At 37.2% G+C, this 22041-nt stretch overlaps 1 protein-coding gene across 13 annotated transcripts in view; it reads left to right on the top strand.

Moving 5' to 3' along the window:
• Positions 1-22041, top strand: part of Ptprk (protein tyrosine phosphatase receptor type K) — a 537197-nt gene that overhangs the window by 377733 nt on the left and 137423 nt on the right. The gene's annotated exons all lie outside the window — the stretch shown is intronic.

Raw genomic sequence — 22041 nt, 5'->3', positions numbered from 1 at the left:
GAGAAAAGGGGGAAAGTAGGCATTTGTAATCCTTCCTACAGATTGTCATTATTCAGTTGTTTAAATGTGTTTCATGGAAGCTCCTTCTAGGGACCAAATATGACTTGTTTGGAAATCTCTTCATTTCTCCCACGGTGCCACCCTCTGTTTGTAGGAAAGTAGTTTCCTGCCTGATCAGGTAGTTCCCAAGTCTGTAATACAATTGGTAAATGAATTTCTTGTGGCAATAGACTTGTTTAATTCATTTAACACAATGATTTAGAAGAATAGTCTATGGTCTTTTTTCTGTTTTGATCAGACTATGATGGATTAATGTATAGCTAGGAGAATTCATGCCTTTAAGAGACACAAAGACAAAGAGGTGCTAAGACTGCTTAGGAGATGCATAGAATGAATATGAACAGTCTCCTGGGTTGGGGTGTGTGTAGTGGGTGGTAGACTGTGCTCTGAGATAAGACATATGAAACTATTTGAACTTTCACGTATGTCTTGACAATGAGAGCCGTGGCTTGTATTCTTGGTTTTACAAAGGCAGACTTACTTGTCTATACTGTTTGAGATTCATTACTGAGAATATAGCCTTCCAGACAGTGTAATGTTTGCTTTGAAATGGATTTGATGTTGCAGAGAGGTGAGGATTTTGATTCTTAAAACATGAGGTAGACAGTATAACAAGAATAAAGTGGAACAAACCACACTCCAATAGAGAAACATTAACTTTTAACCTTAGGAATTAGTTCCTGCATTATCATCATTGGGAAACACACTGTGCTTTAGAGGAAATGTACCACATATAATTCTCACCACATTTTTCTACCTTCCCATCATACAGTGTCAGCAGTGCTGTATATTCAGAGCTGGTAAGATGATTGTCTGAATGTGACATTATCTGATGACACTCAGAAAGCCTTTAAACATAAAAGATAGAGTGGAAGGCTTCATTGCTCTCCTCAGATGATATACCCCAACCCCCTGAGGTCTAAGCAAGATTAATGTTCTCAACTGACATAATGACACCTCAGGCTGAGAAAGGACAGTACATGCAGAGCAGGAGTCGGGATATGCCTAATAAAATGCATCACTTTAATTTTTTTTTCTAAATACTATTAGTTTGATATTGCTCTGGAGGTAATGATGTTCAGCTTGTAAATGTGTTATATAAACCATTTTGTTTATACACTTACACATACATATTAGTTTTCTTCGAAATGATGAATCACCTCACATTCACTGTCTCTCCTCCATCACAGGAAAGAGTTGGCATTTCCTCAATTCAATCTGGTGAGCTTGGGCTGAATAATTTTTCTGTTTAATGTACAATAGAAAGTGCATTTTATATGAATGTCACCCCCAAACGAGAGAGACACAAAAGCTTTGGTTTGCTCGATGTGAATCCTTAATTCCCGGTGATCTGAACTAGTCTAGTAATCAAATAAACTAGTCTGTAATCAAATTTTAAAAAAGCAGCAGCATTTCTTATGATCAGTAGACACAAGAAAGCAAGATACTAGTTTCTGAATGAGCCAAGTTAGTAAGGAAAATTGCCACACATATGACAGGTCCTGAACAGCTGTGGTCAGATGGCAGACCATGGGAAGTGCCAAGGTGTCAATTGAGAAAACACTCTGCAGAGGTATTAATACTTAGAAGAGTAGAGGCAGAGTAACAGCACAAGCCTACTTAAATGAAAGGAGAATCTAGGCCATCCAAGCATGTGGTTTTTCAGAACAAATGAAGACTGACTAAATCAAGATGGTCTTATGTCTGATGTAATAGTCTGTTGAAATGATTGGATTGCAATTGGCCCCTTTTCCCCATTTTGCAGAAAGCATATGGTGACTTCTTTGATGGGAAACACTATGGGAATATACTTCGTATTATTTGTCTTTCTCATGTAGCAGTCATTCACTATCTATCTATACCAAAACATCATTTTGATAGGTGATAGTCTATGGCTATGCAAACTAGCTTGGCTTTTAAACTTTCCTATCAAATAGCTCCAATATTAGAAAGTAATGATGGGCTAACTCTGGAATGAGTATAACATGACATTCAACTGAAAAATTTCTTTACAAAGTTTCTACTCCAACTTAACAATCTGTGTCATTTTTACTCTCTTCTTCTGGTATCTTAGTGCAATCCTTCCAGACATACTTAGTGCTTCCCTCTAGATATCCTTAGTGTTTCCTTCCAGACATCCTTAGCATTTTGAGCAGGTGAACCACACCCACACGTATTATACCTTTTCTCTCCTGTCCACACATACCTCATTTGGGAAAAGTGCCATGCAGATGTACAGAGGTCGCTGAGGAGTGTGAATGTGGTGTTGATCCCAAGTGTTTTTGGAGTCTTAATGGAGGCCCTGTGACTCTGCATGTTTCCATTGTGACGAGGAGTTGTTAGCTGAGTCCTAAATAATGGGCAGAGCTCTTTTTGTGAACTGATGCATAGGAAGGGGAGAGCCTTCAAAGCTGAAGAATTGTACCTAAGCCAGCAGTCGGAGGGAGAGTGTCTGAAATCAGATGGAGCGATGATTAGTGACCACATCGATTGCCTCACCACTCGGACTTAATGATTTCAGTTTGCATCCATATAGTGTGTTAGCAGTTCCTTTACTCTGAAAACCATGTTTCAAAAGTGAGTCTTTTTTTAAATGAGATTCCTGGGTTTGTGAAGGAGTGGGTCTCTGATTCTTATTCCTTTGCTTGGGCTCTTTTCTGTTTCCTTTGTCCAATTTTTTTGTTCAATTCTTTTATCTTATTGTGTTATATATTTTATTATTGTCACTTAAAAGCCTGCTTGCTTTCCAGTGAGAGTCACAATGGGTGTGGGTCCACATGGGAGGGAAGTGGGGAGGAACGGGGAGGAGCAGAGGGAGGGGAAACTGTGATCGGATATGTTATGTGAGAGGAAAAAAATCCATTTTCAATATAAAAGTGAATTATTTGAAGCACATATCAATACTTCCATTGATTTATAGTTAACTGAAATTTATAAACATTTGTGAAGTCATCAGGGTAAAAAGAATATTTTGATAAAAACAAAAGTGTTTATGATTGGCTTCAGATGACAATCGCCATCTTATATTGTCTTCAGTGTCCATTGGATTTCTGCATTTTGTTTAATTTTCATAGTATCAGGAAAGTCCTAATTCAGATAGAGGATACATTATTGAAAAAAGCATAATTAGTAGTTTATTTGCCATCCAAGGATAAGCTTTTAGTAAGCTGAGAGCACAGTAATGGAAAAATGTTTTCTTGCTGAAACACTTAAAAGTTTTACTGCTGCTCTCCAGTGTTAACTAGCTGATACAGATGTGGGTGGAACTGCTGGGTACCATTTTAAAGCAGTGACACATACATCATCCTTTTCTCGGTGCAATGTTCCGGTAGAGAAAATAGCACACACGTTGCGTTAGAGGTATTTTTCTATTGTCTCTTCATCACCAAAATCAGAAAACTCATCATTCGTCTCATTTTTTTTCTGTTTTCTAATTTAGTGGAGTACAGGTTTTCAAATTATATTCTAATGATCCTGTAACTTTAGATAGTATGCATGCTACTGTCTCCTATTTCATTAGTTTTCTTAATATAAATTTATTAGTTTAGGTAATATGTTTCTCTTAGTTAATTTGGCTAAATCTTTTGAATCTTTTTGAGGAATCAACTATTTCTTTCATTACTCCTTTGTTTTGTTCTATTGGCATCCATTTCAGTAATTTATGAGCTGATTCCTTTCTGTCTGCAGATGTGTGCTTGGGTTGGTTCTCAAATAAACCACTTCACGATGCACCTGAAGCTCTTAGGGAAACAAGAACAACCATTTTACCTTTAGTAGTCCTCCTGTAACGTGCCTCATTTCTAACAGGGAAAACTGGTTTCTAACAAGACATTCTCAGAGTTGGTGCTGTAATTGGAAGACTGCAGGTGATAGAAAGCATAAATCGTGGGAAGTTATTTCACACTGAGAAGGTGTTGGACTTTGTGACCAGTAGGTGTGAGACCTTGTGCTTGTTCCCACTATTGCCTTAGTGAGCTCATAATGGGCTTCACTTTGTAATTTGGATCAACTAAGTCAACCTGTCCATCCTCAGCAACCTAACCAAATACTATGGTAATTCTAATGCCATTTCATGGTGTTTTTATGAAGACTGGAAAAGTTAACAGCTATTAAGTTAATCGCTAGTACTCCACTATAGTACATATAGTGTGTTTGATAGGTAGACTTAAGTCATAACCCTTAGTGCTCATGATCATGATTCTTATTTGCAAGTGGAATCAGTGGGGTATATATATAATTAATTGAGATATAAAGAAGTTGAGGGTTTATAAGATTATGGTAGATTTTGAATCCAATAATGTCTTTATCGAGAAAAGAGAGATACAAAGTGAAATAACCGAGTAAGAAGAGACAGAACTTGAAGCTATGTTAATTCAAGTGATGGAACATCGAAGATGGCCAGCAACCCTCAGAATATAGGAGCCAGGCAAGGGAGAGTTTCTGCATTGCAGTCATAGAGGGAGCCAACCTGGCCAGTGCCTTGGCTCTAGAAGTCTGGTCTCCTGTACTGTGTGATTATACATATATCCTATAAGTTCTGGTAAATAATCAGACAAGAAAGAGAAATAATTTAAAAGAATACAAAGAAAGACATTTTTATTTTTATATGGTATAATTGTCATGATGATTCTACCAAACATCTCCTGAAAATAGCAGTGAACTTCATAGTGTCATATATAAAATGGTCAAAATGTTTTAAGAAACACCAGTGGATTTTCTATATGACAACCATGGATAGTTGAATTTTAAAGAATAAAGGAGTTTTAAATAAGGTCTTATAGTGTAAATGCTTAAATATAAATCTAGCACAGGTTTATTATATAGAAATTATACGATATTAATGAAAGAAAAAATAAGTACTATCAATGTAAATGAAAAGACACTCCTTATTAATAGAATATGCCATGACTTCAGTTTTCATTAATTAAAACTCTTTAGTTGATGTCAATGAATTGATTCTAAAAATTTTGTAATAGAGGTTTTCAAATACCTAACATAGTACTGAAGGAAGAAAGCAAGCTGTTAGGCTTTTACTTCACAATTTCAAGTATATCTAAAAAGCTAGAGAAGTCAAATGGTGTATTATGAGAGAAAGAATAGACTCACAGGAATTTAACCTAGTGTTTGGCTTTGTTTTTCAATGTTGTAGTTATACCACATTGTACAACAATTACCTTCTGTTCCAGCCAATGAGGATTAAAGCATAATTTATAGCAGCTATATATGCAGTCACTCTAGACTACAAGCAATCATGATATCCTTCAATTTGCGAATGAATAAGCTCTGACACAATAATATTCCCTTTATCCACAGGGGACCTGTGTCCCAATCTCTAAAAGATAACTGCACCCAGATAGTACCAATATCTTTCTTTGCATTCTTTCTTCATTAATTTATAGTTTTATAACAATAAGATTAACAACAATGGTAAGAAAACACAACCGTTGCAGCTACCGGTTATAATACAGTTGTCGGCATGGCTACTCTTGCATCTGGAAGACATTATTAATGTGTTACTAGCACACAGTCACAGTGAATGCTACATGGCTAGCTGATGGCATTATAGACAGCATGAAAATTCAGGATGCGGGGATGATTTATGTCCCAGGAATATCTGGATAGCTTGGGTTTTTTTGTCATGTTATTCCTATGTTATTTAAAGCCATTGATTGTTCCTTTTAGGAGCACTCCATTTAGTACTGCACATCTTAGTTGACTGCAGATAACTGAAACCTTAAAAGTGTAAAACTGCAGCTAAGGCATTCATGGGGGTGGAGGATTTATCTGAATGCAGCGTAAAAACAGTCAGGAATTGAAGGAAGAAAAACCAGAACGACATATGAACTTTCAGTGTGAAGAACCTACCATGAAGTTACATGTATAATTCTAATAAAAAAAAAAATGACATCTTTTAAAAGTCAGAACTACAAAGACAGTGTGTTAGGGTTGCCATTGTGGCAGAGTGAGAATCAATAGAATCTGTCTGTATCTAGAGGAGGAGATTGGCTGTCAAGAATTAACTTGCTAGGTGGTTGGCAAGTCCTAAATATGTAGCTCAGGCCTGAAGGTTGACAGTCTGAAGACCCCAGAGAAGTGACAAGAATCCACAATTCACCCCTGAGGAGCAAGCATTGAGCTGATGTCTAAGGAGCTGGTCCTGCAGATGAAGTCGAAAGCAGTGTGGAATTTCTTCTGTCTTCTAGACCCCATTTTTGTTAGGTCTATTTAGTTATCAAACTAATTGACTGAGCTATAGAAACACTCAGAAGGGCAAGGGCACTGATTTACACCAGCTTCACCAGCTAACACCATAATGTCAACTAAGAACACCCTCCATGTTGACATACAGAATTAACATTTCCAGTCAATGGAGGTCAGTGGTTGACCCAGGCTTCAGGGCATGTTATTAGTATAAGAGAGGCACTGGAAGTTTCTGAAGGCATTGAAACACTCATAGAAGGTTGAATGGTGACGCTCTAATAAAGAAATAAACACATGCTCATCCTCAGAACATGTAAACATGACTTTACATAGTTACATCACGGTACAATCTTGTGTAATGATGCATACTGAACTTAAAAGAGTATGACTGAGATGAACAGATGTGATGAAGTGTAAGGAAAATGGTGACTTGGGTTTGTGTTAGGGGCCTCCAATGAGTGAATCCTAAAAAAACACTTGAGTCACACAGGTCAGCATCACACTGGTAACATGTTCACTTGATATTGCATGAAAGTAGAAATTTACCAGTCTCACATCTCACCTACATGTCAAATCTGCTTATGGAGGAAACACTAGATTTATCTGTTACCAGGATATTCTACAAAATGCCTTAGGAGAATTCCCCAAACTATCAAGAAACTACATTGCAACACAGTTTATAGCCCAGAAGAAAGGAATGAAGGGCACCTGAAGGCAAAGAGACATTGGGTAAAAACTAATGCAGACTAAGTCAAAGGAAGGCAAGGCATCTGGTAATGTATCAAGACGTTCTTTAATTTTTACTCACAATAGGAAACTAGATTTTATGTAACTGTATACTCTGGGACAGTCTGCAAATTTTCTGTAGAACTTTATGGTTCTATTATTTCTTTATCTATCTATCTATCTATCTATCTATCTATCTATCTATCTATCTATCTATTTATGTTACTGCTTAAGCATTCTATTGGAGTGGACCTGTTGGGCTGTCTTAAGGAAGGCCAGTATAGTCATAGCCAGTCTTAATTGTGTTCAAATGACACAGTCTGTCCTCATACCATTCTGATGGCCTGAAATCTGACGTGAGTGGATCTGAGATGTCCGCATCCTTTGAAGGGCTGCAGTCAGAGCTGTCCTTTCCTTTTCAAAGTTTGGTGAGTCGTGACTTTCCTTAATATTTTTTTGAACTTTCAAATGCACTTCTCTGGCATCTGCCTCTGTCTGTACGCCTGCTTCCTGTGTGACCCTGCTTGCCACATTTTAAGTGACAATCGTCATCCTTATACTCATGACACATCCAAAGCTGTGTGATCTCTTCCTGTTGTCCTCACCTTTTAATTGCCTCTGAAAAGAATATTATTCCAATGACATCCCAGGTGAAGACACAGAGGTTGTTACTTATTGGTGGTGCTGGTGGGGAACTATTTAAGTTATTTCTAATGGATCACAGCTATAAAATATTGAAGTACTTCCATAGGTACGGCAAAAGAAACAGCCAGGAAACCACATTAGTGTGCAGTTCAAATGGGCACACAATCAGCCTACTGAGCATTACAGTTCTCCAAGTAATGGTTATAATGATAATAGGAAAGAGTTATTCACATGCCATGATTGGTTATTCACTGATATGAGTGTTCTGTCCCTCTCCTCTTTTAGTTTTTATATTTTGATTATCCTTTATTTGTAGTTGAGACCATGGCTCCAAGACTAAAGAAAATTGGTAGCTGTTAAATTCCCAACCTGTGTTAACAGATTTACAGCAGTTACCAAACTACATCTCAGACATTTTCAGTCTATGGACATGGGAGAGGAAGTTTATATGAAGGATATTATCAGCCTCGGGTGTGAAGACTTATCAGTCATTTAGCTGGGAGGATGGACGCCCTGCCATAGACCACTAATGCTTCCTTAATTTCAGGTAAAATTCCATCTTCATTTTCTACCTGTCTTCCCTTATACTCTTCCTTTATTAATTTCCATTCCCTCTTGACTTGCTTATTCAGGTTACACTCCCATAGGTATAACCTTCCAGATACTCCACCCCACAGGCACACACATACATTTGGAGCCATTTAATTTTTGCCTTCCCCAAAGGCTTAAAAATGGACTCTTAATAATGGAAAGATTGGTAAACTGGGAAGAAATGAAGCATTTCCAGAAGCCATTACAAATAGGGAGAGGCGAAATAGATGTGTGTGTATGTGATGAAGTAAGTGATTCAGATAGAACAATTAACAGATGGCAGGAACAATTACATATTCATAGTTCTGGCCAACAGCATTTGGTAGATATAATTACCTTACAGGTGTTAACTGCCCTTGTATCCTAGAATGAGACATCTCTGAGCACTAGAGAGGCACAGTTAAATGACAGATGATCACAAATTAACAAACACTCCATTCTCATTCTCTCTCTCTCTCTCTCTCTCTCTCTCTCTCTCTCTCTCTCTCTCTCTCTCTCTCTCTCTCTCTCTCTAAGACATGAACCAGAAAGCTAAATTCAGTTCTTGGAGTCTCATGCTAAGTTCACAAAAAGTGAAGCTTAAATGGGAGAGCAGGTGTGGTGTAATCTTCCCATTGATTGCTTGGGTGGGAAAATACTGTGCATTGAGAGACATTTAAAATTCACTCAGCATTTGCAAGGTACAAAGTCCAAACAGGCAATCATTTATGGAAAAGGTAGCAGCTGTTATGACTTATTCTTCTGAGTCTTTCTTTTTTTTAATTGCCTGAGTTTCCTATGTAAAGCAGGACTTTTAAGCCACCTTTAAAAAATATTTTCTGTGTGTGGATAAGTTTCCAGCTTAGTTCTTCATAGCCTTAAGAGGATTATAATAGAATATGATTATAAAAATTTGTTACCATGTTTATCTCCGTTTATTTTGACAAAAAATTATTTGAAAATCTAGGAAGTCTAATATTTAAGCACACCCACAAATGAGGTCATTCAGACAATTTTACTTTATTTTCATTTGATTATGAAGATAAATGTCTGCTTTCATGTAAAGTTTGAATTCAGTGGAATCATTCAGCTGAGGAAGTATTGCCCCCTACTTAGAATGTTTCCATTAAAATAGGGAAATCTATGTCCCCACTTTAAAGGTTTCCCTGTCTGAATCTGAATTGGATCTTTTCTCTGTACTACATCTGAGGGCTGATATTTATGACCAGCCTTCTTTGCTTTCCTAAGTTGTACTTTATTCTTTTTTTTCTTTTCTTTTTTTTTTTTTTAAATGTAGAGCTGAGGATCAAACCCAGGACCTTGCGCTTGCTAGGCAAGCGCTCCACCACTAAGCTAAATCCCCAACCCAAGTTGTACTTTAGAATGGTTCTTGCTTACCAAAGTAACTTCAACAGCTATTTTCTGAAGTTCCTGCACAAGTGTGACTGTTCTGGGTTGTTTTAAATTCTAGAAAGACATTATAATTCTAAATGTTTTCAGTTGACTTATGCAAGCCTCTATCTTCCCTCCCCTCATCCTATCTCCTGCCCTGTTTCCTTCCCATGCTCCCCCTTCTTTTCTTCTTAGAGATGGGAGCCTAATTGTGTTGACCAGGAGGGCCTCATGCTCTTGAGCTTGAGTGACCCAGCTCATTCAGCCTTCCACATGCTGGGGTTCTAGGCCTATGCTACCTTTCCTGTTTCCTGTTCTCACTTTCTAAAAAATTTTTTTTCTGTTAACCCCACCTAAGAAACAGAGTATGGATTGTTTTTTGTTTTGTTTTGTTTTGTTTTTTCAAAAACTGAGAATAAAAAAATTCTATTTGTTTAATTTACTATTTAAAAACATACTTTGGGGCACCCAAGTTTCACAGGCATTATGCACTGATACGCACAGGCAAGATAATAAAAGGTTAAATGTTTATGATGCCATATTATTTTATTCAACTGGAGTGAAAACTATATTTTTAGTAATGTACATGCCACTTTTCCTGAAATGTGCTATAATTTTCCTTTAACATTCTATTCCCTATGATAATGATGGAGTGCATTTCAGTGTGTTGAAATTCACTTTAAAACAATGAACTGGTTTCTTCTGCTTTGTAAGATCTTCTCCAGTAATCCTGGTGACTTTTCATGTTAAAAAATTATGACACTTTTCTTCTTTTGTCGCTGTGAATCATCAATAAATAAATTTCCCACAAGCCCACATAAAAACACATATTGCCACATATATAAAATGTAGTCATTGGCCCAAACATTACTCTTCTCATTTCTAGTTTATGAGTCTGTTCATGTATTTCTATTAAATATAATAGGGAGTGTAGCTCAGTGTAGAGTGCTTGCCTCATATGTCTGATGCCCTGAATTTGATTCTGAGCATACACATGTGAGCATGCGTGCGTGCGCGCATGCACGCACATGCACATGCACACTCACAAGGCACTGAATAATTTTCAAAACTCAACACGTGCCATGGGGGTAAACTATCTCTTTGATCCTTTTTTGTTTGTTTGTTTCTGTATGATGGCTGTATCCAAAATGAACAATCTAAATTTGGCAAAAAGATCAGTGCCCATGTATTTTCTTGCTTTAGGTTTCTAGCCTATGACTTGCTTTGTAAATAAAAGGACAAATTTTATAATTTCATGCTATGTTCTTTAAACCTAATATTATAGTTTCACATAGTTCTTGAGAGTAAGAGAGAAATGTGAAGAATACTATCAGGAGCATATTTTCAGCCTTCTTATAAGAATACCTTTGCACAGAAATAAAAACCCTAGCTCTTGCATGTAAAAGAAGCAATTATAATCATCTTTGAGAAGTAGAATTACGGATGAATTGTATTATGAGAACAATTTTTTATACATCTGAAGGGTACAGATAACTTTAGTTAAGAACTTTTTTTTTTGTTAGTAAGCACTTGTCTCCCTGTTCTGTTGATTTATAATAAAATATTGAAGAAGTAAAATTTGTTCTGTAGCACTGGGACACTGGGAGCACTATTAACTCTTAAGGAAAGAGCTTAATTGTAGGTGTGCCATGGGGACAGTTTCAGTACTAGTGACCTTAAATTTACTAATGCTTCTGAAGAATCATTTTTTGGAGGAGTTTGACTGATGTCATCATTATATTTGACATAGTGAAAAAAACCAACAGAACAGCTGAAAGTTCACAGTTTTATCCATTGAAAAATCCAATTTCAAAACAGTTCCAAACTTTGGACTACCATATACTTTCATATTGATTCAAAGAAAATTGGTAGAGATAATTTTATTTTTGTAATTTAAGCTTGTTTGTTTTTTTCTTTTGTTTTCATCTGTTTATTTGTTTTGCAACAAGATTTTCCATGTAACGGAGACTGGCCTGGAACTTGCGAAGTAGTTCAGGTAGGCCTCCAAATAGCAATCCTCCTGTGGCTGCCTTCTGAGTACTTAACACATGCACCCAGTAACTTGTAAAGTTTTATGTTCATTTAAGACAAATTTGTCATTCTTATTGATTTCTGCAATCTCTCTCTGGTCTTTCGAACAAAGTTCTCCCTAGTAGAGGAAAGACTACAGAGATGCACAAATTCACGCATAAAACATCAAGATTACGTTAGAGAAGAACACTTTCTTTCTTTACTCCTCATCCTTGGCACCTGGATAGCTGAGGCCAATGCCAGCCACATGCATGCAAATCCATGGTGATAGATATGCCACTAGCAGGTGTAATCTCTCCACAGATCCCTCAAATATTACATCTGAGTAAAAGAATGAATGGAATTACTTAAATCATACACAATACTAGGACTAGTATTGACAATGTTGATTCTGCTTGTGAATATGTTGCAACACAGTCTCCAGATGATGAGTTGGACACTGGTTTGTTTGTTTGTTTTTGTTTCTTTGTAGTTTGCATATTTACCCTATCAAAAGGACATAGTTGTATTATAAAAGTAAACCATGACTTGATACAATGTGATTACTTAATTCCTGAAAACTAGATAAGAAACTGTATGAACAAAATGATAAAGGTAGATTACCTTAGTGGGGTAGAACTTTAGAAAGCTACAGAATTTTAATACAGTAGTTTTAAAAATGTTAACGTTTGTAAAGCCTCCATTATTATGGCTCATGCAACCATCCTTAGTAATTTGAGACTGTTCTCTGGCATGTAAATCTGTACAATGTCAGTCCCTTTGCAATGGGATTGCCTAATCATTTTGTTTTATTCAATTGCTGTTGGCTATTTTCAATAAATATTATCATTAATATAGAGAAAGGTTTCTCTGGCTATACCTTACAGAGATGTGTTGTTTTTTTTTTTTTTCTGGAGATCCTTAAGCCATAGTAAATGTTATTACCCATCTGTAGGTCTAGAATAAAATATAACTGTTCATCATAAGGGTTTGCTATTTTCATAAGCAGTTAAAAATAAGTTTCAGAATTGTAGAATTTGAAATCCAATTTTTTCATACTTATAATTATCTCTTGATGTGTTGTTCAACACGTATTTGTTCCTTTATATTTGAGGTGAGTGACCTGTGACTCAGAAAGGTTTATGTCACTGACAGTGTTCATGTGCTAATCATGGGTATGATTGGTATTTAACAGTCCAACCCCAGTGACCTTGCTCTTATCTTGAACTTCACATTTAGTAGTATGGTTTCCTCATACAGACTTAGAAAGAATCGCTAGAGATGTTCTTATTCAGACTATGGATTCCTTCTTCCTTGGTTGCTAATGGTTTACTAACCTCATCTTGGATGCTTTCCTTTGGTTGTGAAACATGGTATTGGTTGGACAGATTAATTTTGGAAAAGATTGGTTATTTCTTGCAGAAATAAAACTGTCAACATATTAGCTTCCTTTTGCAGCAGGAGCATTACCTAATCCAAGAGTAAATCTAAGGGGCTGCTGTTTTAAATACTTAATAGATTATTTTCCGGGATTAGTTATCGATCACATTAACTAATTAATTAGAACGTCATTAAGACAAGGATCAAGCGACTGATGTCATCTAAAAGGTCCAGAATTCTATATCTTAATCTAAATAATTCTGTCTCTGTGTATTTTAATTCAATCTGATCGAGAACTGATACTCTAAATAGAAGGACGATTAGGCCTTTTAGCATTTAAGGTCCAATTGCGAACATCACCAACTTCCTTAGCAGTGGCAAAAGGAGAAGGAGATCTCGTGATATAACCAGGAAGCAGGCTATAAAAGCAGCAAATAAGTAAATACTGCTCAGTCATGATTAAATTGGGGCGGAATGCTGGGCTTGGTCTGAGGGAAGCATCAGGGCCAAGTGGAGAAGAGTTGTTCTTGTGAATGTCTGCTGCTATTCTGTCTTGCTTTTGCAACTTTAAAGCTGCTAAGGTTACAACATGTGTTTACATTAGTGAGTAGTGTGCAGTAAAACTGGGATGGGTAATGCTTGCCACACTAGCATGAGAACCTGAGTGTAGTCCCTGCAATGCACGCAGCACAAACTCAGCATGGTGTGCCATCCACATGTAATTCTAATGCTGGACTTGATAAACTCCAGGCCAATGATAGTCCCTGTGTGAAAAACAAGCTTGTGGCCCCTCAAGAATCTTTCAAGTTTGACCTCTACCCTCTAGACCTCTAAACATACACCACACACACACACACACACACACACACACACACACACACACACACACACACACACACACACACACACACACACACACACACACACACATTTAAAAGATACACAGTGCATAGCAAATTCCTGTCTTTCCTATGTAAGGTATCTTATGATATATTCAATAATAAGAGCAGGTGGGTGTTAACTTTTGACTTTTAATTCTCGGCTCAACACTAGTAATAAAATATATTTTACGCATATCATATTTCAGAATCCATTTTATACTTTACTCAGCATAAACTGTATCAACTTTCAAATCTCATTTAAGATGTGTATTAGCATTCCTATTTAAATGATTGAAAAGGGAGTATATAAAAATTTTCTACTTTAGTATGAGATTTGTCTTTACTATTTTAATTCATGTTAAATGGTTATTATTAAAAGTAGGTAATTACTTTCTAATTTCCTTTTTATACTCGATCTTCCTTAATAAATTAATTTCCCTTGTGGCATCTGCCTATCTATATATCTCAGCAGCATTCTGTTCACTGTTGCCTAAGGATGTTTAACTTGTGCCAGGGACACACATAGGTGCGTAGAGGTAAGATGATCACTTCTGACTACATGTATGACCGTAGAAAGTGTGTTGCCTGGGAGAACTGCTGTAGGAGCTGAGTCCTTTGTTCTGAATATCCTATGTAAATAGGCCACTGGGCCCTACTGGGTCCATGGATCTGAATTAGGCACTGAAAGTAACTGTCCAGTCAGGAACAGTAACTCTTCAGATTGTCTGATGCCTAGCCTGATTGTGGAGTGTGGACTGAGGTACAGGCCAGTAGCCTGAACTTTCCAGAATGCTGAGTACTTAGGGCACACACTAGAATGTTTAACATTGTTTCATAATTTGGGGGGAGATGGCAGAAACAAGCTCTCTTAGAGCCCATGCTGCCTTTAAACACACTATGTAGCCAAGGATGATCTTGTGTTCTGGTCCTTATGCCTACACCTTCCCAGTGACCAGATATTAGGAAGCTCTCCCACACTCAGTTTAGGCAGGCCTGGGCACTACACCATCTAAGCCAATCTCCAGCCATTGCTAATAGCCTGAGCATGATAAGGAGCAGAGGAGTGAATGATGGAATTGTATTTTAGGATTATCAGTCTAGGGAATTTTATCTTTCATGATTAAGATTCATGCATAGAAAGGTGATGGGAAAAGTATCGAAGTCGTAACACGTACCCTGCACCTCTTGATGTGGACTTCACCTCACACTATCTGTTTGTTCCTGCCTTTATCTTCATGGTCCTTGGACTGTACTGTCTGCCCCGCCTAGGGACTTTCCACTAGGAAGTCTGTGTGAAATACTTCTCCACTACCTCTGAAAAATCAGTTTCTCCTGTTTATCTTTCAAGGTGCAATGTGAGCTCATTCTTCACGGAAGACTTTCATGAAGGCTATTTCTCAAAGTTCCCTTGTTATCTGTTGTAATAATTCTTCTTTTGTTTTCCTTTGTAGCATTGAATCAAACTATATAGGACACTGTTAGGATATACAAATAATATATTATGACATTAAGGCTAGTGTGCATGCAGATATGTGCATATATGGGTGTGTGTGTGTGTGTGTGTGTGTGTGTGTGTGTGTGTGTGTGTGTAGGAGGTTGTGACTATTCTTTCTTTGGTGGAAGTAATTTCACATATATAAGGTTTGTTGGAATGTGAAAATAACATTATCAAGATAGAATTGAGAATGTGCTGTGCACTAAAATTCTTTTTAGAATTTGGTGTGATCCTTTTCATTCTGTTTGTGAACCTATTTGTATATTTCTGTGTTTAGTTACATTTTGTCCATTTTTACATAACTATTATACCAAATAAGAGTAGTTTCCTATATAATTGGCCATACAACAACACAGGCAGAGCTTGGACAAGGTAGGAAGTAGGTAAAGATGAGGTTTCCTTCCTCTCCATGAGAACTGACAGTCTGAGGAAGATTTCAGGGAACATATAGGCTGAGTAGCAGCCAGGCTTCCTGTAAGTGTATTGGAGAGGACACAGTTCAGTCAGCACATCCTCTGATTTTAGTGAGTATGTGAGTGACTGTGGAATTGCATGTTGTAAAGGGAGTCAAGGGAGATGAATTCAGTCCCCGACAAGAGTTTGAATTTCCTTCAAGGAGTCAAACCACACTCAGGGGCTTAGTCTGTTCTAATTCACTGAAGAAGAGAAAGCAAAAGAACATGGCCTCTGAACTGTATGTGCTAAACTATATTTAGCCCCGTGTTAGTAAAGGCCCAGTAAATTATTCAGGGAGATTATGGCTCCTCTTCCCCTGGAGGTATTATATAAGTACACCGAAGCACTTGTCTGCTGTATTTTGACAATGATCTTGCCCTGGCAGAGCAGTTGCCATTCTGGATTACCTGTCAAGAACTCTTCCAGTCTCCTGAACCTGGAACATGCTTCCTTTCTTCTTGTTGTGGCACTATCACATGCTTCTGGTGTGCTACGGATTTCATAAGTGATGCTTTCCCTTGCTAAGCCAGGAAAAGATCATTATGATTTGCTGTGGTATATACTCTTCATGATAAAATCAAATGCGAAGAACTCACATTAATGGAAAAAATGCTAATTCCTTAATCTCTTAACATTTTAAATATGTGATCTGCCAAGAAAACAGTATATATTTTGAGAAACTGGCCAGGTTGCAGTGGTGCACACCTTTAATCCCAGCACTCGGGAGGCAGAGCCAGGCGGATCTCTGTGAGTTCGAGGCCAACCTGGTCTACAAAGCAAGCTCTAGGACAGGCACCAAAACTCTGCAGAGAAACCCTGTCTCAAAAAACAAAAAACAAGAAAAGGAAACTATATCCCATATACTACTATTAGATGCAATTAATTTTGCATATTTTTTCATTCCTTTTAATAAACTTCTTTGTAATCAATCCAATGTAGTACAGAAGACCAGTGGTTTATTTAATTAAAATAAAACATACATCATGGCCTGGACGATGGCTTGGTAGGTAAAGTGTTTACTCTACAGACTTCAAGATCAGATGTCATGTAAATTTGAGCACATTAATATATATCTCCAACTGGAATGGAGTGAGAATTAAAAACAGGATTAGCCCTGGAAGTTCACAAACCAGCGAGCTTGCCACAGGCAGTGCTGGATAACATGAAATCTTCTCAAGGCTGAGACAAGAACCAAAAACCTGAGGTTGCCATCCGATTTCCATACGCATGCCATGGCACACCCGCCACACTAACATTTCAGAATAGACATTAAGAATGATATAAAATGCCGGTAGTAAAGCCACAGTTCAGTTTCTAAAAGTAACTTATGGGCTGAACAAATATCTCTCCCAGCCAGATGTCTGATTCATCAAGATTTACTTCGCCATTCATGGGCAGAGATAGTGAGAACAGAGCTCACATTAGAAGAATAAATTTATTAAAGCTGTAAAACTTTTACCAACACCTTCTCCCTCTGTCTTCACAGGTGAAATTGAGCATTCATTGAGTCGTAAGTCATTTATGGCTGTATTTCTCACGTGTTAGATATCATACTGGAGTCTGCAGATATAAAAATGGAAATGAAGCTAGAGGCACTTGTAGTCCACAAGGAGGAACAGACATATAAACTGATCAATTAAAAATATAAGATCTTGGATATTGTATCAGAACACATCACAGAGGCAGGAGTCTCAAGGGGGAGTTGTGGGGGCAGAGAACCCTTGATCTAGGTAGTATTAAAGGCTGGTAAGGAGGGATAGTCAGAGGGATGGGCATGTCACAGAGCATCCTTTCTGATGTTAGAGGAAACAGCAAGGGAAAAGTCCTGGGGTAAGGAAACTACATGTGGTTACAGGTGTCAGGAGTGGTGTGTGTGTGTGTGTGTGTGTGTGTGTGTGTGAGAGAGAGAGAGAGAGAGAGAGAGAGAGAGAGAGAGAGAGAGAGAGAGAGATAGATCTAGTATTCCAGAAACAAGAGGATGAGAGTAGTTTTGAAAAAAAGGACAGTGCAGTAAACTGAGCCTTGGCCACTGGGGAATTTGTGTACTTTGCTATGGAATTTTCCTGAAGAGGTTAATGTTCATCACAATTTTAATACCTAAAGACAGTCTAAAAGGTAGTTTCATGAAACTTAAAAAACACAGTTACAGGGTTGGAGAGACACTTTAGCAAATACAGCTGCCTGCTCTAAGCTTGATGACCTGGATTCAATCTCTGGGACCTCAGTAGGTTGAAGGAGAAAAGGAATTTCCACAGGCTGTCCCCCGTCCACCAAACATGCCCACGTATAGACACAGAAATGCACACAGAACAGATAAAGTGTTTGATTTTTTTTTTTTAAAGGAGACACAACTAGGAATATGTTTTGTCTTACTTTCTCTCGGGAGTATGATGTCACAATAGCCTTTGTGTTCACTTCGGGTGGCCATTTTGAGATATAGAACAATTCTGGTCTAGTCTCTCTCTCTCTCTCTTTTTTTTATCTCTCTAACTTAGCAAGTAGTAACTCAGAATTATAGGCCGATGAAAATGATCTCTAGCACGTATTTGGTGGCTGGCAGTTCTGAGCATTTAGATCTAAACTGAACCCAGAAATGAGATATTTTATTGGAAAGTTCTTTTGTGAGCTGTCAGGATTGGCAAGTATATCTTCCTCAGAGGCTAAAAGGTTAATTATTTTCACCTAAGAACCCTGCCTGTGTTTTGTTGCACTCAGGGATACTCTATTTTTTCATGTTTTATTGAAACATTGGATGTGTTTTTAAATGTATCTGGGTTTTGGTTTTTGTTTTGCTAAAAGTATAGAAAGTCCAAAGTTCTTACATTAGCATAGAAGCAATTATTTCATTTCTACAATAATCACTTATCTTAAGAAAATTTTCAAAATAAAATGCTGTAGTATTATGGTCAAGATTTGATGGCTTTAAACTATGTCAGAAATCAAATAGAATGCCCAATTAGTACAATTTGGGCATGATACATGAAGTCATTCTTTAAAGATGTGGTCAGGTGTAACAAGAAATGTGTTGGTCTGACACTTCTTTTAAAACTGGCACAAACCCTCCGTGTCCTCTTTAAGTCTGGAAAAGGAATTCTCTACTCACTACCTACCTTCTTTTCTCAGTATGATGATTATATTCACAGTTTTTATTATTTTCTTCAACATTGAGTCCAGATCAAATATTATTATGCTTGACTCTTGGCTGTTCTCAAATGGAATTACATATCGGTACTGACATTTGAGTTTCATTTAATTATTTTTCAAAGTGCCAGCTTCCCCTTTAGCACACATAGCTGTCTTTCTCTTAAGCTGAATCGACTGCATCTAACCACTGTGGATAGTCCTGGTTCTTGATATGAAAAGTTAGGGCACCTACTGTTCTCCATCTATTCCACTCACACATCAAGGGCAAGTCCAGACACCAGAGTTTTGTTCAACTATTAAATGGATTGTCTGCAACTACCTCCAAGAGACAAGCAAGCCTTGCTTTTCCACACTAGCTGACTCCTCCAAGTTGATTGCATATGATGTGAGCAGTGTCCATTGATGTGAACATTTTTCCAATAATGCCTCCTAATTTTTTAGTTCATAATAGTTATCACTAATTTTTCTCAGTGGCCTTGCAAATACTCGGTATGTATGCATTTTTGCTTCTAGGAGAATCAATTTGAAGTGTCTGATTTTTATCCTTTCTTGTTTTTGTAACTAAAGTGATCAGTTTCATGATGGAAAAAGTATTTTCCCCATTTTTCTGTAGGCCTTGTTTGGTTTGCTCTGCAGGTCATTGAGCTTGTTTTAGGCATGAAAAGGTCTCACTGGACTTAAGTCAATATTTGAAAATACTTTATTTTAGATTGTGCACTGAGATCTAGGGATCACCAACTCGAGAAAATCCAAGTTTATTACTTAAATTGAGCTTTCTTTCTTTCTTCTTTTATTGCTACTTATCTTGGGCAAAAGACACATTGCATTTTAACACTGTATGATAATGCACTTAATATTAAAAGTTATGTTCACTATGATAAAGGCCTACCTATGTGCATCACTGTTTGAGGTTTTATGGACATATCACTTGGAGACACACTTTTAATGGACACATTATAGCAACACAGCAGTAATAATTTAAAAAGTACCTTTGGTAGAGGTAAATAACACACAGCTTCATCATAATGTGGGCCAGCAGATGTGAGCCAGTAGTAAGTACGACTTACTAAGAAGGACAGTGAATCACACTAACAATTATAATTCATCTTCCTTCTAAATCTTCCAGGACATGTGGGAGGGGGCATAAATGGGGTGTTTCCTTAGAATGCTGATTGGACTCCATTGATGCTCAGATATTCTGAAGTTTCACACCACTGTAATGAAACTGTTCCTCTTGGTACAGAGTAGTCAGTCTTCACTTACTGTGCTAGTAATTTTCATCTCTTCCTGTGTGATAAGAGGTAAATATCTGTAAACCTATTCCAGTGTTTTGGAGGTGGGACTTTGGGGGTCATGGGGTTTGATGCCGTACATCAAAACTGAAATTGAGTTCTTGTGAAAGTGCCCATGAAATACTCTCCTCTCAGTGCTGTTCTCCTCCTGTAGAAAGCCTAAAGGGGTAAGTAATTACCTTTTAGAATCAATGTCAGCTTCAAATGAAGGAGGACATGTCCAGCTCCTTTGAAGAAGCATGAAAGGAGCTAGATGCTTCTACTGACTCCTCCTTTTCGGTAGTTTGGACCACTGAAATCACTAGTTCACCTCATCAGTTTATCCTTACAAGAGAAGCACCAATACCAATGCTAGGGTGGCTGTCAGGTGTGGGTGACTGTTTGATATGTGTAGCAAGTGATATTGATATTTAAACACAGTTGAGAAATAATTTCCTCTATGTGTGTGTGAGAGAGAGATTGGGGGAGGAAGATTTTGCTAATTAGGACTTTGGTTTTTGCTCTTGGCATGGTAGACTGGTGACATAATAAAGCAGTGGAGAAATCACTTTCACACTCAAGTAAAATTAAAAGGAAATTGCAAGGATGAATCTGTTGACAAATGAAAAGGAAGGGAATGTGTGAAAGAGAAAATCAAGGCCTCTTGGAGCCCATTGCCTGGCAGGAACCCATGCAGGGGACCACTGTCTTACTCAGTGGGAGGTGACATTGCAATTATGTTTCCCAGCATGAGGCCTGCCCAGTGACATAGGCCACAGTGAGGGAATCAGAGTTTGTTTTCACTGCATACTGAAATGTCTTCATGTCTTCCAACAATTGCAGATCATTATGATTTTACGCAGATATTCTATTACATTTTAAAAAGAAAGAAGACAGAGTAGTAACCTAATAAATTAAAACAAACTGATGTATCATCAATGACTTTGTATCAATTTTCAATAAAATAATTAGTCATTCTTTTATTTATAATAGAAGAGAGGGCCTCACTATGTCATCTTGACCTCCCTATATCAACCTATAGACCAGGTTGGTCTTGAACATACAGAGATCACCTGAATAAAGGCATACACTCGCATGCCCTGCTATAATTATATTTTTAATTCAGTATGAATTATCGTTGAAGACACTAAGTAAATACTATTTATTTCTCTGTGACTTTGTAAGGTACATCCAAAGGACTTATTAAGCTTCTTCCTTACCAAAAAAATAAAAAATAAAAATAAATAAAAATGTTTTAAGAATACATTTCTTCATTATTTGATGAGACACAGTAATCAATTATCTCTTTTGCCTTTAGAAAAATCATTCAAAAATCTATTCTTAAGGCATAGAAAATCCAAAAAAAAATGGATTACAGAAGTCTGTAATTGTATTTTAAGCATTGTATTTTATGGTTTATTTAAGACTCTTCAATTAGCTGTATTTTTAAAAAATTTAAAACACAGAAAATATGCTGGTAGCCCATTAATAACCTTAATTGTTATAGTAAAATTGGATTATTTGTCCAACACACTACTAGCTATCTGGACATATTTTAGCCTTTTTTTTTTTTTTCATACAAGTCTTCAATACAGTTTAAGTTATTCAGAAAATTAAAACTAGGTGGATTTGGGGGGATTTGGGGTTTGTTTGTTTTTTCTGAAACAGGGCCACTCTATGTAGCCCAGGCTAGCTTTGGAGTCTTACATGATCCTCCTTCCCCAGCATTCCCAGGGTTAGGGGGTACAATTATGAGTCACCATGCCTAGCACTATAGGTGGATATTTCTATAAACTAAATCCAGTTTTAA

Source organism: Onychomys torridus, chromosome 19 (genome assembly GCF_903995425.1).
Source record: "Onychomys torridus chromosome 19, mOncTor1.1, whole genome shotgun sequence".
In the NCBI taxonomy this organism is placed as follows: domain Eukaryota; kingdom Metazoa; phylum Chordata; class Mammalia; order Rodentia; family Cricetidae; genus Onychomys; species Onychomys torridus.
The sequence above is the reverse complement of the archived record's forward strand: the minus strand, read 5'-3'. Positions and strand labels throughout refer to the sequence as shown.